This window comes from Tenebrio molitor, chromosome 3 (genome assembly GCF_963966145.1).
Source record: "Tenebrio molitor chromosome 3, icTenMoli1.1, whole genome shotgun sequence".
Lineage (NCBI taxonomy): Eukaryota > Metazoa > Arthropoda > Insecta > Coleoptera > Tenebrionidae > Tenebrio > Tenebrio molitor.
This window is the reverse complement of record NC_091048.1, coordinates 6,041,910-6,060,528: the sequence shown is the minus strand read 5'-3', so window position 1 is coordinate 6,060,528 and position 18,619 is coordinate 6,041,910. Positions and strand designations below refer to the sequence as shown.

The window sequence follows — 18,619 nt, the reverse complement described above, 5'->3', positions numbered from 1 at the left end:
TCTCAAATTGTTTTTAATAATTGTCTTTTTAATAACTGTATTATAAATAAACAATTACCTATCATTAAAGTTTGTATTCTGCTTAGTATTGCTTTAGTTAGACAATTTTACTCGTTGATATTTAGACATTTTTATTCAAAGTTTAAACCCTCGAGCTGAAGCTCTCAGGCCTAACCAGAATAAAAATGTCCAAATTCAACTCGTAAAATGATCAAAGCAAAAAGTTTTTTGTTATTTTACCTTCTAAAAAATATTGATCTAAATTTTGGTTTATTGGTATTTTATACTTTGATACTTTGATTTTCTTAATTTGCCTTCAAAAATCAAATTCTTTTTTTGACGGTTGTAGAAAAAATAGTGTTTGTATTTCGTGGCAAAATTCGTGTTTTGTTGGCGCATTAATACAAAAATAACCATTTACTAATTTTAAAACTAAAAGCAGTCTGGTAAATTTAAATAATGGCTTGACAACCGTAAAAATTTATGAAAATAAGTTTGTTTCTAGTAAAAGATGGATGTCCAAGATTTTTCTGCAGAAGAACCTGAAAAAATTACTGAAGCTGTGGTTTCAATTTCAAAATTACAGCATGTAAAATTTCTAAAAATTTTAGATATTCTTTAGATTCATAATAAAAACTCCCTAGAAATTTTTTTGAAAAATTGTTTACCCATCAAATAATTTCTTATATCAGTCATCATGACTTTGAAACTGTCTTCTCCTTTTGGTCGGGAAGGATTTATAAAAAATGTATACAACAACAGATACCTCTTATTATCAGGCTAAGGGCAACACACCATAAAATAAAAATACTAAAAATTTGTAAACAGTAATTTGTGACAATAACAACTGATTCGTAAGCATATTTTTGGGAAAGAAATGAGTTTTGCTAAAGATTAGGATATCGAAAAGGAATCTAGGTAAATTGCTCGAATGCAATTGCTCGAAGACGAATTGCTCGAAGACGAATTGCTCGAAATCAGCTGCTCGAAAGTCAATTGCTCGAATATGATTTTGCTCGAATTGCAAGTTCCTCGAACGGCAGTTTCTCGAAATTGTTTTGCTCGAAAGTCATTATCATACACAGGATAATGCGGTGATTGTTATTACAAAGGCCACATCCGTATTGCATTTAATAAATTAAAAAAAAACTGTTTTACACAAAATTTTTAACTTCTGATTTTTACACTGATAAGAGGATTCATTTCTAACATTTATAAACGAAATTACCGAAGAAAAATATGAATTAGATTTTAAATCAAACGATATTAAAAATCTGAAGACTGGTTTTATTTATGATGTGGGATTTGTAATTGCGGTAAGGTGGTAAGGCCGTTACAGATCTTCGGGTGCAGGCATTTGAGATTCCATTATTTTCTCCAAGGCCGCAACAGTTTTTTTTTTATAAAACAATAAGTTTATGCAATATGCAATTGGGATATAAGGTTAGTAAGTACATTATAACAGAATCGAGAAAGAAAAATCGCTTATACGAAAAAAAAATGGCTTAGAAGTAATTTTTTTACAGGAATATTTTGAAGGCATTAATGTCATTATTACGACTAATCCGTAGTTACTAATAATTACTAATTACACTCCAATTACACATTTTCGACCATATAAATTCGAGCAAAACATTTTCGAGAAATTGCAGTTCGAGGAACTTGTATTTCGACAAAAGTTACAATCGAGCAATTTCATTTTCGAGCAATTGATTTCGAGCATTTGATTTCGAGCAACTGCATTCGAGGAATTTGCCGGAGACGATCGAAAAGTAAGCAAATGCAGCTATTTCAACTTTGTTAGCAAATGTGTGATGAGAAAAAAGTAGCTGCCCCTTTCTCCTCATAGCATATTCTGCACCTTCTTTCCTCTCCTTCCATTCAATACCTGTTTTCTTTCTCCTCGTTCCCAGATCAAAATCTCGCCATCATTTTTCTTTCTCTTGCACTCTCGCTCTTTCCCCAGGAACTCCGGAATTTCCTCTGTCATACACCTCTCACACTTCCTGTTGTATCTGGATTTTTTTTATTCTTTCCCTTATTCCTTGCTTCTCTGTGTCTTTATCCCTATCACTCAGCCATACATTCACCCATCTTCCTTTTGCTCTTAATCTTTCCACTTCTTCACTGGCATACCCGATTCTTTGATAGTATTTCTCTCTCTCCTTCTTCTCCGTGTTTTTTTCCTGTCTCTTCAGCATTCCATTAGTATCCTTCACTCTTCCCTTCCATCTATTTTGTGTTCAAACTTTCCCGCTTTCACTCTCAGCCTATTCCTCTTGCATTCTTCCCTCACTATGTAACCTGGTGTTTCTCTGTCCTCTCCCTAGCACCCCTCTCAAATGTTTTCTTGCACTTTCTCTACCTCTTCCTGTTCCCTCCATCCCCAGATCTCTGCTCCGTACATCAATATACTCTCTATCATTCGCCTCCTGAAATCACCTCCCCACTTTCACTCCCCTATTTCTCAAACAAATCCCACTACCTTATTTGCTTTCCTCACTATCTCTCTAATATGTGCTTTATCTGTGGCTATTTCACTGAATGTGTAACCCAAGTGTTTGAACTCGTTTACTTGTTCCATTTATTTTCCTTTCTTTCCAGTTCCATTCATTCTCTTCACTCTTCCTCTTTCTCTTATTGAACACCATCATTTTTGTCTTCTCAGCATTCACTTCTAGCTTTTTTTCCTCACATACTTTTCCAGACTCTTCATGATTTCTTTCATTTCTCCTTCACTATTTGCCACAATAGTTTCGTAACAAGACAACGTATTGTTTGATATTGCATACCAAACAAGGTTCTTTTGAAATTCTTTGTAATTCTGATCTGGCACCTTGCGCCTTGTGCCTCTTTGTGCGGCAGATGATAAGATTGACATGACATGAGAGTTTTAATTTTTTTTCTGAAGTTGTTACCATTGATTCCGCTAAATAAGTATTGAAATAAAGGGCGCATACCTCGAAATTCCATTAAAAAAAAACGTTTGTGTCACAATATTGCTGAGGCTTATAATAAGTAATTTCCTTTCGCAAATCGTCGACTTATGTATTTATATTTTACGAATTTTTATTGACACAGAAAAGACTGATAAAATTAGCGCTTTCTCGCTTCACTACACAACAATGGGACATTAAAGAGAACACAAGATAATTGTGGAATGTCACATTGAAGTTCATTTTACAATATATTGAAGGAAAATAGACTACAAACACCTTAAAATAACATTTAGTTAAATCAAAATACAAATAGAATTTTTTTTTTCTATAGCAGATGTTAAAGTGTGCTTTTATCTATTCAAATCAAAAGGTCAAGTAGCATTTTAACCGCAAGGGTAGATAAAGTAATTTTTTTTTTATTATCTTAACAACGCTCATACTAACGAGATTTTAAAACCTGACAGGATTATAATGATTTAAAAAAATGTTTTAATAATAAAATACACAAATGCTATAGAAAAAATAGAATATTATACACGACGATAAAATTTTATTTATTAATTAATCATCTTCACGAGCGTAATTAGCTAAAAAATGCTCTCGAAGATAAAATACAATTTTATCGTCTTGTATAATAAAAATCTCTTTTCTAGAGCAGATGTTAAAGTGTGCTTTTATCTATTCAAGTCAAAATGTCAAGTAGCATTTTAACCGCTAGGATAGATAAAGTGCTGCTTTAACAGCAAGGATAGATAATGTAATTTATTTTTTTGTATTACCCTAACAACACTCATAGCAACGAGATTTTAAAACCTGACACGATTAGTTTTAATTTTAAATAATACGATAAAATTTAATTATCGTTTCGAGCGCTCTCGAAGATAAAATACAATTTTATCGTCTTGCATTATAAATAATTATTTTTCTATCTCTCACCATCTTAAATCAAAATTATTTTGTATTATTTAATATTGTTATGATAATATAAATACAGTTTGTTGAAACTCCGTTTACTTTTACATCAGAATGTCTATTTTTGCAATGTGCAGAACACAAGTTTTCGTCGGCCCTTTTCTTATAATATATCAAATGAAACAGATAATTACATTAGCTGTTTGAAATTGAATCTGTTTCGTTTCAAACACGACCTAACCTCCTAGTTTAATTTTTAGTCTTGCACTTAATTTAATTTACCTCTAGTTCCAATTCCCCTAACTACTACTTGCCCCCAAATAGCAAATTTTATAAAATTAAACAAGAAGCTGTTTCATTATCTTCTGAGTTTCGTCGCACGAGTAACAGTTAAATGCACTCCTCTTAGTAATTATATTCTTCCCTTAATCCTCATTCTTTTATCGAAGAGATAATGAAAATTAACTTGTCACGTTTAGTAAATAAGCTTCAAAATTAAATCAGAAACTGTAATTGACAAAGTAACGAGTCACAGTTCTTACAACTGCAGACGTTATCAAAAAGTAAATTGCCAAGATGTATAAACAAGTAATGTATAGCTTTTACTAGGATCAGATAGTTTGTGTTTGTAGAGACGACATCATCGGATATATTGCCTCTATGAAGAAGTTTCCATCAAAGTAGATTTGTACGAAACGTGTCTACCATTCCTTGTCAAAGTGTGAGTCGATTTTCCAATGCAATTTCTCGCTTCATGCATTTATAACACAAATTTAAAATTGTTTAAAAATATGTATTACGGGACTGAAGTCCTAAACTTGTCAGAATCATAAACATTTGTCCAAGCGACCTTTGTGTTTCCAGCTCGAGTGCCTTTTTGCGTTCGTTGAAAATAACTTCACATTTTTGTTGCGTGTGTTTCTGCAATTTTCCGAACTCTGCATACAGAAACAATCTCTAAATTGGAAAAAACACAAGTTGATATTATTCGACGAATCTCGCAGATGCGTCGGTTGGCTCGGGACCAACTAGCGAGATCACGTATATGATAGAAAAACATAAATCCTGAAAACCCTTTTAATTTCTGCAAATAAAAACTCCGTTCTCGACTCTATACCATATATTAAAAGGATTTTACTCCGACCGGCATAAAATTGAAAAAATGTGCATTAGAGACGATGCGTCGCTCGACGGTATTCTGCGGTGTTTCGTCGGCTAAGGAGCCGATAACTTAAGGTAATGTCCCAATTTGTTGATCAGAGTTTTATTTAACTTTTTAATTTATGATCAATATCGCGCCTGGAGGGCCACCTGCGCTCCTAAATAAAAATCGGGACTGGGGTCTTCATTATAAGTGGCTGCATCCAGATCGATGGAGGAAATCCGGCCATCATTACGTAATTAATTAAGGTAGCAGTATATTTGCCATAATTGGACACCCTTCTTTTAGGTGGAAGGTGTTGCTTGACTGAGTTAATTAATTCCAGGCACACAACAAGGTGGTCTAATAAACCTACATTCGAAGGGGGAATGCTGTAAATTTCGTTTTGAAATCAATCTGGCTAAAACTCCAATCTCTTTTATTTTTTCGTTTTCTTGAATTGTTGCATGTCTTACATTTTTGGTAATGCCGATGAAACAGCAAGTACATATATAAATTATAGTTATCTGATATTTTGACAATGAATGCTACTGTTAACGATTAAATTTTATATATTTCAATCAAAAGATAAGAGCTTGTCAATGTGCATAGATTATGAAAATGGATGCAAATATGAAACTATGGAGTTAAAAACTTATATATTTTTTAAATTAAGTCCACTTAAATCGTTTGACTCTGATTTCAGATGGCAGTTTTTGACATTTTCTATATTAGCATATTATTTTTTCATAGAACATTCTTGTGCTAATTAGGTAATATTCTAACAAATATTGCTAAAATACCTTTTTCTAGGCACCCTTAATGAAAAAGATAATTTTACGCACTCCCAAGTAACACTCCTTCGAATAAACTTTTTCGGACGCATTTTTTCGCACGCACTTTTTCGGCCGCACTTTGGAAAGGGAGTGATTCCACGCGTACACTTCAACGGGGTGGAAATAGTAAAAAAAAAGGAGTCAGTAATGAGACGTAATCGGTCAGAAATGAACCCATTTCCGACCCGTGGGGGCGTTACTCTAGCACCAGTCGGGAAAACTTCTGTACATTTTTTTCGTATCGTAGTTTGCTTTTCTCAGGTACGAGATTGAGTGTTAATTTTTGTGCGGATTCCCGCAATTCTGGGGGAGTACACTCTATTTCACTATTGGACATTTTGTTTGTTAAAAAAAATTGAGCAAATTTGGTGCGACTTTTGTTAACTAATTTAATAAAAAATAAAAAAAGACTACTGCCATCTTGTAAACTGTATGAAAAAGAGATCTTTCCATAGCGACCGTAGAAACTAAATTTTATTACGTATTTAGTGAAAAATATCATTTTACAACAAAACCTTTGACAGATCATTTCTTTTTATTAACTATGTTGTTCATTTAAATAAATATATCCTAAATGTTTCTGTAATACATCCATTTTCATGCATTTACAAATTACTGAGGCATAAATACAAGAACATAAATTTATCTACATTCGAATTGAACTATGTAGTACTCTCTGTGTCACCAAAATTGAACAAATTCTTGGACAAATTATTATTTATGCAACAAATGTGAACGCTGTGAAATTTGAACAAATGAGGTAATAAAGTTGTAAACCAAGTGCTGTTCTCAAAATTTTACCTCTCGCCAGAATGTTTTAAAACAGACACATTATTTTTACATAGAAAATTATATCTAAGTCAAAATAGAAATAGGCGCTGATCGTTTTCAAAATCATAACGATGCCTTAGCAATTATTTAAGCAGTAAAATTTTAGATGAAGTTTTATAGTATATTTGTTCCCTACAGAAATATTGACTAAAATCATAAATCACGCCAACAAAAAAAAACAGATCTTGAAGCACTCCACCCCGGTAATTTATGGAAGGGTGTTAACAAATATTTTTCTCCCTACCGGTTAGAAATGTAGGCTGTGGATACCTCATTTGAGATGAGAAAATTCAACTTTCTCGCTAAGGTAAGAAAGTTAATCATGAAATGTTTATGGTAAAACTGTACCAAAATACAAATGTCAAAAGTGTCAAAAGTGAAATACATTATTGATAAATGGAAGCCAATTCAATGAAGTAAGTTGGTAGGTCAATCATATAATCTGGAAAAAGAACAGATAAGCTAGGTAGGTAGATTACTTTACCCTGTTTATATCAAATTTTCGAACAAACCTCAAATCTTCAAATGCGATGACAAGTTAATTAAACAAATAACACAGCCTACTATTCAATTCTCAAAATTTTCGTTTTAATCACGAATATAACCATCTTTTTTGACTTTTTTCAACAAAGTTGTGCCGGTAGGGAAAAAAATTGTATTCAAACCTTGTTAAGAAAGTGTCCTTGCAGACCTTAGGCACTTACAAACCTCGTCTACGACTCGGTTTATAATCTTTGCCTGCGGTCTGCAAGAAACCACTTTCTTACCTTGGTTTGAAATATACTATTTCATACCTTTAAACCATATCGAGCTATTTGACAAAGAAAGTAGGTAGGTAAAGTAATGCGGGGAAGACTGTAAGTGATTTGCAAATTGTTTCTTTGTTGGTGTAATTTATAATTTTAGTCAACATTTCTATTAGTGATAAATATACTATACCTTTACACATGGAAGTAGCAGTGTCAATCGTTATTTCAGTCTTCATTCGCGTAAAATCGAATGTCAAATGTCAATTGGCTGATTAGATTTTCTTTATTTTTTATTATTAACTTAAAGTACGTCATTATCTGTCTGAAATGCGTGGGATAAGTAAAATATTTCGTCAGGATATACAAAAAAAACTTTTAATTTTTTTTTAAATGGAAATTCTCTTTCAGACTTAAATTTATTAAAAGTACCCATTATCCCAAAACTGTTTATTTTGATAAGTTGAGCTTTGATTGCTTCCAACGTTTTGATGGTTTGGCACTCAATTCTTAGTGGAGGATGTTATTCCCACATTATTAACAAATTCATATACGAGCATTTTATTATTTAATCACTTGGTACACCCTACATTATTTATAATATTTCATCACAATTTTTAGTGCCCTTCAATATTATTAATGTCCTACTGTGTTGTTATTGAACGATAATGACACAGTTTTCTGATACGTTATTAGAGAAATAATCCCCTAGGGCATTATCTTCAAATAACAAGCTCTTCTAGGGCGTTATAAGGTCTTCGTTGCTTAGTTACGACCAAATTTTGACTGAGTGGTATAAATTAATCAAATCATTGTCAATCCAAAAACACACGAAACTAGTCGGACATTAAGTTTTGAAGGCACAACGGGTGTTATAATGATACGCTCTCGGTAGGCGTACTCGCGCGTTATCTACCTTATAACACCCTTGATACCTTAATAACTATAATGACCATCAGCGGTAGTAAATAGAACTTTTTAATTTCGCTCCTGTTGCTTGCGCTAATAATGCACTATTACTAAAGTACTTAATTAATTAATTAATAATTATTTCAAATGTTTTTGAACTATTCATAAATTTTAGTCATATGAGAAATATTAATACAGGCTGTTTCTGAAATAGGTGCATTAATTTTAACTGATAATAGAACTCATAAAAAAAAAACAACTTTTCTATCTACCATTTTGCCGAAAAACGATGTTTAATTCCAAAAAAATTGGAGAGATTTTTCACTAAAATAACCCTACGCCACTAAATACTGCAATGGCTAATTGAGATCATCGCTAATATGAAAAAAACGTCCATTTTCATCCAGAAAACATGTTTTAACGCAGAAATCGAAATTCAAACAAATCCACCCATATAGCAAAAAATCCACTTCGTAAGAATCTGGTTGTTTCACGTTTTTAGGTAGCTTAGTTTTGGAGATATGAACGGTTTTAGGAAAATATTTCCTACTTTTTTAAGCCATTACGCAACGTTTTTCGCCAAAATGGCAGAGAGAAAAATTATTCCTTTTGATGAGTTCTATCACCACTTAAAATTAATGCACTTATTTCTGTTACACCCTGTATAAGGCAAAATTATGTCTTAAACATTTGCAACAATTTTACTAACACATTTTGTCTAAATTTAATATTAAGTCATATTTAATTTGGGTTGGTTACAAAATCTTATTAGGTACTATTAGATATTTTTGACATAAATGAGGACGGCCTGGCAGAAAGTAACCCTAGGATATTAAGAAAAATTGTCTTGATTAATTTTTTATTTTTCTATACAGGGTATTTCACGAGTGATAATACATTTCCAGTTAACGTGGATAATTGTTTTTTGATTTAAAAAACATAAAACATAGGTATCTGTGCAGTTTCGTAAATTTTGACAAAAACGTCATTAGCTTGGTTAAATGAAATTCTGAAAAAGCGAGTAGTTTTTGGGAAAATGCTTATTGTCTGCATAAACAAGCAACAACACAAGCATTTTTATTACATTCGCCATAAGTCAGGATCATGTTTGTTTTCTCATCGTTCGAATACATTTTAATCACCATATTTTAACTTTTTCGTAAATGTCAGTTGTCACAAATAAAATTATTGGAATTAAAACAATATGATATTTCAAATAACCACATTAACTTTGAAAATGTATTGTGGGTTGCATTTTCAATTCCGCCGGGCTCATTTATCACTCGTGAAATACCTTGTATATGTATTTCTCACCATCAGTAGTCATTTAGAGAGATCTTTTTTTTAAACCTTTAAAAATAATAAACATTTTGCAGCAACAAAAGCCCTCTTTGAAATTTACCTCTTCGAGTTTCTTTTATGTCTTCGCGCATCCGAAAAATTAGTTCTGCATAATAATTTCCATTCATTGTAGTGGAACCTTTGGGAATATAATCCGTTGGCAATATTGCATTGCAATGTCAAAATATCTCTGCCAGAAGTTTTCTCGACATCCTTGGTGCCTTTTCCTCCTTCAGTTCTATCCGTTACAATACAATGACTCTTCTTTGGATTCTGCATCATGCTAATCCATTGTGTTTTCATCACTGATTGGCTATCCGACAAAAAATTTCAAGAAATGGGCGTTTCTCCTCCACACGATTTTCACAATCTTCAACTCTTCAATTATCTGACGAAAATCATTTAGACAGTCTTGGAATACCACTTTTTCGATCGTCTTTAGTCTACTCTCAATCGAGTTCATCTTTTTACGACTACATGAGATGTGTCATTCGAAACAAGTATTTGGAAAGACCTTAAGAATTTCCTTCGCATATTAATTTTCTTCACTAGGTCACACCTCAAGATTCAAGTTTCCGCTGAATGTATAGATCAGTGTCGTTAAATGTTAAACACCTACAATTTTTTTATATCATTAGTGATAACACATTATATAAAACATGAATTGTTCGATGTAATTTTTGTAATTTCTTCTACCAATGGGTTGTTTTTCTCAGTGAGATATTATATGTAGATTTGTATTAATTTTGCATTTCATAAATTGCACCGGAAATTTATGTATGAGAATGTTCGAGTGGGTATTACTAGGCTTAACTAATGGTGATAAATTGGTAGATTACAAGTTGGATTGGAAGTTGCATTCCAGGTAGCTCACCAGTTAAACGGTTTGTAATTTTGAAGACATCTCACTGTTCTGTGTTACTTTACGAGACGCCCTTACTTGGGGCATATCAAGAACTGTTATTTATATTACATTACGTATGTTATGAATTAATTTAAGTTTGAAATCATAATGTTCAAAGTAAACCATTACCTTTTTCACAATTGATAAAAACAATACATAGTGAGCATTTCTTTGGTTTTATTAATACAGGGTTATTCACGAGATACTTCCGAATTTCGTTATATGCAACCGAAACTACAATTTCCAACAGTTTCTAGCTTCCTATATTTATAAAAAGTAATACTTAAATCAACGATTGCTGGCCCTTATTGTTTTCACATTTATTTTAACTTTTGCTCATAACCTCCATAAAGAGAAACTGTCACGATTAATCTTATTCGCCAAGCTACTTGGATTGCTAACTTATTTCTAATTAAACAAAATATCAAGTTCTAGGGGTTTCTTGTATTTTGGGTTGCATAAACGAAATTTTCATCGGAAATCTCTGGTGACTAGCCCTGTATAATTCGTGTAGTAAACGGAAAGATCTGATACATCACTGTTAATCATAAATCACACCTGCTTTTACTATTTTCTTTCAATGCCAGCATTCCTTCTAATAAAATTGAAATTTCGTATTATTTTTAAATTATCATTTCTAATAAATACTAACCCACAATATACCTATACATACTTTGATTTTAAGATTCTTAAAGATGCATGTTGTGTGTCTTTTATTTTGTCTTCTTCTTCTTCTTCTTCTTAGATTGTGAAACTGAGACAAGTTGTTATTTACAAACAGAAGTTCCAATCTGTTTCGCCAACATTTGACAATATGTTTTTGTTCCAAAATTTAACGCTGTAGTCTTAAAAATCATTTTCCCCATTTAATGTTTTTAAATCTCTCTTTTCCCTTTTTCATTAATTTAAAAGTCTCTGTTTTATTTAGTATTGCCGGATTTTAGTGTTTATAAAACTTTTAATACTGTTGATAAACACGTATTACAGCATTGTTACTCTATTACACTAATAAATTACACAGTTCATTAGCTAATAAAAGTGTATATCCCTTTAAAAGCGAATTACGAGTCTTTTATTTAAATCCTTTTCAATATTATTGTCCTGGTTATGTCCTTTTTATTAACAAAACAATGTAGACTACTTTTAACTACCATTAGAAAAATACAAGCTTAAAACACTTAAAAGCACAACAGAGTAAATACTTTTTCACAGTTGATTCATCTAAAATTATTTTAAAAAATATTTAAGGCAAAGTTTTGAAGACGTTTTGGCAGTGTATTATCTCCGACCAAGCAGTTGTAAATTGCAGGAAACTAGAATTTCTTATTAAAAAATGTATTAAAAATCACCTTTCACTCCAATAAATGTGTAAAGCCTGGAATTGATTCTTTCCGATTTTTCCAATTTATTTAATTCACAAAAATTTAATTGTACATAAATGTCAGTTTATTTGTTCAAAAGAAAACAACGCAGTTGTTATAACTTTTAACTGATTTGCGTAATGTTTCTGACGGCAGCATTAATTAATTTGTATTTAATGCCTGTCGGCATTCAACAGTCAAATATTGTGTGGGTCAAATATTTGACCAAGAAATTTTAATTTTCTTTGTCTGGAGCTTTCCTTCAAGTAAAATTGCGTTTCTATAACGAGCGCTTATTAAAATTATTTTTTCAAATCATTTAAACTTAGTTGAAAAATATTTTTGATTTAATTTAAAAATTCTTCGAAACAAAATTATTGCAGCTTATTCGCCCAAGCATCTGTTAATCCTAGTCTTAAGTAAATTTAGTAAATTACAAGACGATGTCCTGAAGCAAAATACATTTTTCCTGTGTATCATTTAAACATTAAATCATGGTACGAAGAGAAAGAGAATGATAGAATAAATTATGGAAGAATATTATGCGAAATGCTATTAATTGGGTTAATTGATCATCGGTGATTCGCCCCTAACTGGTACAGTAAATGTAATGTAAGTTGTCACCCTTACCGCTAGCCCACTTATAAAAACTTCAAAGTTAGTAAAATAGCACTAGACGTCTCACCGGACACACTCTTCAGTGTTTTTGACTTATTGCTCCAAACACAAACATATATTATCGCACAAATTATTTTACAAAATGTACAAAGAGTACCGAATCCTATTTACACACAATCTACAACATCAAGAGTTCACATTTATTATTACATGACAAGAAATACAAGAACATTGATTATTAATTATTGTGGTGTTGTTGGCGTTTTAAATGTTGCCGTAGCGTACGCAAAAAACGGACGTAACTATACGTCTTGAGTGTCGCAAGCCTGGACCGTTCCGAACGGCGTTTCGCGTCGTATTGCGAATTCGGCCTTACATTTAGCGCTAGCTAGCTGCAAGGGGGCGGTGGTGGTGGCAGAGTCTGCGGACAACTAACGCCGCCCTAACCCCGCACCCTTCTTCAACTCTTTCGCGGAACCTGAATGACCCGTCTCCGACAGAAGGAAACTCAGGTGTTTATGGGTCTCGTTGGATTTTTTTCACCGGCTAACGTAATAAGCTCAAGAATCGCTGACGCACCCACTCATTGTTTTTAAGCGCCGAGATGAGAGAAAAAGAAGCATAAACAACGCGGAACAACATCGTAAAATTGAATGTTTTAAATTTGAGTTCCGTCAGGGAGTTGCGAAGGTCGGACTGCATACGTGTGAGGAGGGTTGATGCTTTTTTAAACTGTTGTTTGGGGATGGAAATGTAAGGGTACGTTGCAGCACCGGAGGAGGGTTATTAGTCTGATAATGAGGCTAAAACCGTATGATCAAGTGGATTTGAAAACTTATCGTCTGTGGACGACAAAGTTGATTCGTAGATTAGGTCATACAGGATTTAAGCGTCAGTGGATGTCAAAACAAAACTGGGTCAGGAGTATTAATCACTTTGGACTTTGAGCCAGCTTGGCGGGATTTTAAAATTGTCAAATGTTAGTTTCGGCTAACGTAAAGCAGCCGTTAATAACTTAAATGCTGATAATTTAATTAGACTTAAATAGGAAACGATGGTAATTGTTCACTTTAACTACTTCTGGAATTTTCGCGTTTTTTTTGGCTAGACAGCCTCAGGGCGTCCTCCTGGATCGTTTCCCACCACTCAAACCTTGTGCAAATGCCCCATTACCCCGTGACACTAACGGGACAGTGGAGTGAATAGGGGTGCTGGGTGGGTAATAAAATCACGAAAATCACGTTAAAAACCTGTAGAACATTTGTTTTCAAGGTCATTTGAAGGTCATGTGAAGGTCATTTGAAGGTCAGCCAAGGTCATGCAAGGTCAAAGAAGGTAAAATTTTCAACAATAGAAATACAATTTTTAGGGTAAGGAAAATATTCGAGGATGTTAATAAAAAGAAATAACAATATCCCAATTCAAGGTAATCACAATATTAACAAACTTACCTATTTTGTTTTGGTGTTGAGTTTCCTCTGCCTTACTGCCCGCCATATCCGACTGAATCCGGATCATTGCGTGAGCACATATTTTGCTAGTGTTCATATTTCTGTGGCGGTCGTGAAAAAGTAGGTAAGTCGAAAATGTTAATTTTTCAGGGCAACGATTCAAAATTCCACATCATTCCTAAAATCCTGTAATTAAATAGAAACTTCTTTCTACCTGTACTTGCTTTCAATATAAGTAAATTTTAAACTGTGAAAATCTGAATTATTTAACTCCATGATTTATTATTAAGGCGTAAACATCGTTAACTCATTTTTGAAATTATTTGACTTACCTACTTTTTCACGACCGCCACAGATTTGTAATACGAAAACCGGGAAATCACAGGTACCAGGAAATAAGTGATCGATCAAGGTGAAATGTACGTTTTTCATTATTTACGATAAAATGATGGTACCTGTGATTTCCCGGTTTTCGTATTACAAATATGAACACTAGCAAAATATGTGCTCACGCAACGATCCGGATACAGTCGGATATGGCGGGCAGAGAGGCAGAGGAAACTCAACGCCAAAACAAAAAACAAAATAGGTAAGTTTGTTAATATTGCGATTACCTTGAATTGGGATATTGTTATTTCTTTTTATTAACATCCTCGAATATTTTCCTTACCCTAAAAATTATATTTCTATTGTTGAAAATTTTACCTTCCTTGACCTTGCATGACCTTGACTTACCTTCAAATGACCTTCACATGACCTTCAAATGACCTTGACAACAAGTGTTCTACAGGTTTTTAACGTGATTTTCGTGATTTTATTACCCACCCAGCACCCCTATTCACTCCACTGTCCCGTTAGTGTCACGGGGTAATGGGGCATTTGCACAAGGTTTGAGTGGTGGGAAACGATCCAGGAGGACGCCCTGAGGCTGTCTAGCCAGAAAAAACGCGACAATTCCAGAAGTAGTTAAAGTGAACAATTACCGAAACGATATTTAGAACGGCATATGCAGGTTTTTATAACGTACTAATACTTTTATGAGGGTTGGAACGGTTGGGACAGACCATTGCTGTCGGTCGTCATAAATTACTCAAATTATTGAAGGTTCAGAAATGGGCCGTATTTAAACATTTCTTACTGGGGGGCTTCAACGCATTTGTCCTCTGCAATTTTTGCGAAATAATAAAAAATAGGTCGCACCGATCGGGATTGTCATAAATGTAATTTTTGATAATAATAAAAATTTACAAATTATTATTCGTCTAACAATAAGACCAAATTCATATTAAATGTTTTTCTTTGCGATTCAACGTGGATACGCGTGACATAAATTAATATTACGGGGTAGGTATCTAGAAGGAAAAATCCAATAATCCATTTGTTATCGTGGAACATGGTTAGAAAATATTTTGAAAAGAAAACGGATCAGTTATAGACGATGAAAACAATTCGCTTTTTCTAATAACAAGATGGCTCGAAGCAACACATTTTCTACGAGGTCAAACGATGTTATAGAAAATATTAAGGATTAAAGGAAAATACAAATTAAGAAAAAAATCGTTACTTGATCGTCATTTCTGAACAGGAAATTTAAAGGCCCACGAGTGCCAAAAAAAGCCCAATTTACACAAGAACGAGTTTTGGTTCGACGAGCCCCTTAAAGGCTCCAAATCGCTTAAAATCGTGCTTTAAAATGAATTACTATTATTTAATAGAAATATCCGTAGGGACAGATAAATCGTTTGCAATATCACTGAATTACGGTTTTGTACCTCGTAATTAAAATGCTGTATGGTATCTTCGCTTTGGGTATCAGATTGATTGAATCGAATTTGTTCAACGCAAATTTTTCAAATTTAATTTATTAACTTGAGCGATCTTATCCGCAAAGATGTTTTAACCATTCATTGGTCTTCAATAGACTCGATGCTGTGACAGTGAAGTTTCAGACAGTCTTAAATTCTATCAGCGTTATGTACAAAGCTGTTAATTATTTTTTACAAATTACATTCTATGCTAACGAAAGGCCATATGTTGTATAAAGAACTTTTAAACAGAGCGTATTTTAGTAATTTTACTACCATGTTTTGTAACGAAATGGCATTATGGTGATAACATCGAAAAATCGTGTCTGAGATGAGATCAAAGAAATTCTGATTGTCCTATATTCAAAATTTTAGAAATAGTTATTTGTGTATCAAGGTCCAAAAAGTGCATCTTTTTCGTCCGGGTCTGGGTTAAAAAAACAGGCGAGGACAAAAGGCACTCTTTGGCAAAAATTTTGAAAAAAGTAGTTTTTGTACTCATAGCCTCAAAATCGGTAGTTCCCGGTTGTCCTCGGAGTGCGGAGATAACAATTTCCCGCACGCGGTATTTTTTACCCAGTAACTAGCGGAAATTGCATTTTAAACAAAATGGACGCTTCGTCCCATTTGCAATTGTAAAATTAATTCTCAACAACACAATAAATAAGTAATTTTATTATAAACATTTTTGAGTTATTCGTTACAAAAAATATTGTACTTAACTTTTGCGGGAAGAAATTTCTCGCATAAGTTATGTAAATAACTATTTCCGCATAGCGGCTGTGCGTCTGTCCGGATGTGCTTGTCTATCTGCGGAATTTTCTTTTGTTCAAATTTTTGCAAAAATGGTCTGATTTGATTTTTTTTAAATATATTTGTTCAATAGAAATGGTGATTTGATTTTGCTTCCAATTGATCTAGTGATTTAGCAAGTACACGCAATTTTATGCAATTTATTTCGTTCACAATACCTTCTTCAAGAAAGCACTGATTGGAATGTTTCCTTGTGGAAAATAGTTATTTTAGAAAGAGTTCAAAGCGTATTAGTTTTAGTCCAAGTGGGAAAAGCTGTTTTAAAAATATGCACAATTATGCATTCTTGGGGTGTCTAAATAGAAATGTAGTTAAGAGTGCTGTGTTACAAATTTTGTATGTTTCTCCTCATAATGGAGAAAATTTATAAAACAAACAAGAGCAACATTACATTCGTGAGAAAGTAATTTACCACCTTTATTTCCAAACGCCACACCACTGGTAAGCAGAGTTTTCTCTGAAATGTCAAAGAAACGTCAACGACGTATTGTTGTTGACCTAGAAAACAACTTTTCGATTTCGGCAAAGTTTAAAGACGTTTATTGTAATTGTAAGGCAACAATTATCCCAGAAGAAGTGGTAAAATGGGTTTTACCATTGAAGATAAAGTATTAATTATTAATAATTAATTAATAATAGGTTTTCCAGTGGTAGGCAATTAAAAAAAACGACTATGACTCAAACCAAGACAAATGTTTCGATAAAACAAAAGATGAGGCAGCACTCTTGTTTTGCTTTCTTTTTGATCACATTGTATTAACGTACTCTAAACGACTGGATTTTGATGGTAAATCAAAATGAAGTTTAGGGTACAGTTGTAATAACTGAAATGACTTACAGAGAACTGTTACTACGTATTTAAATAGGTATGAAAAGAAATTCGTTATTTGAGGATGAAAATTCAGTTTATCATTTTTATGGCGCATCCTGGGTAAACGTGATAAGTTTATATACAAGAACGTAGTCAAGAAATATTTATATAAACTTCTTCAAACTAAATTCAGAGTAAATATTGGAAGTTATGTTGCAGTAGATTTACACAGTTTTATGAAATACAAGTTATCTCTGTTTTATTGTTGTGAAAAGCAACCTGAAACTTCCTTTGAGAAAATTACAACCAAATTTATTACGTCCAGGTCAAAATATGATGATGAATATTGCAAGGATTCACCTTTACAAAAACATACACTTCTTGAAAACTCTGCCAAAGGACTTTGAAAGTCAACGGAAATTTCATCGATTAATGAGTCAACTTCCGAAGACGAGAACTGCGCTTATTTCTTTTAGGATAAAGTGACGTTAGAAGATGACGAAGGGTCAGATATACAGTAAGAAATTGATTAAATTCCACATGTACCACAGGAGACCGTTGCGGAGAAAATTCATATTGCAATTATTACAGCTTTAAATGGTTTCAAATTATGAGTATAATGGTAGCGTGAAAATGTTTAATTTTATAATTGTAAAGCAGATTTGCCGTATTTCAGATCACTTTCAACGTGGGCGGTGGAGAAAGCACGCTCGTCTGATCTATTTCCACAAAACATATGAGCTTTTGAAATATTATGCTTGAGGAATAATAACAAGACACGTCCGCACTAACTTATATTTACAAGAAAAAATTGAAAGACTTGACTGTCGGAATATAGTAAAGTGTTCTAAAGGGTGAGCAACAATAACTGTTTCAGTTGGCAAAAAAAAATTTTACATAAAATTTTCAAGACTGTGAATTGTACCTATTTCGGTTTGTTTTATTGACATCATTGACAGCTGGTATACATTTCAAATTTAAACGTCTTGGTTTTTGCAATCTTTTATTAATAAAATGGTTTTCTCGTTGGAACATGACATAAAAGTCACCAAAAATCACCAGAATTTATTGCCAACTCAATCAGTACTTGTTGCTCACACGGTATTACCAAAACATTATTTATTCAATGTGCCTTTGTTTTTCTGTAAATTATTTAAAGTTGACTCAAGTTGCAAAAAACCACTTTGTATTTGCAACAGCA

General features: G+C 32.9%; 1 protein-coding gene across 1 annotated transcript in view; it reads right to left on the bottom strand.

The window, feature by feature from the left end:
• The window catches only part of LOC138127230 (uncharacterized), a 254,067-nt gene extending 241,186 nt beyond the window's left edge, over positions 1-12,881 (bottom strand). The window contains exon 1 of the mRNA XM_069043142.1: positions 12,551-12,881. The gene's annotated coding sequence lies outside the window, so the exon portion shown is untranslated. The remainder of the gene's footprint in view (positions 1-12,550) is intronic.
• Between the last annotated feature and the right edge of the window lie 5,738 nt (positions 12,882-18,619).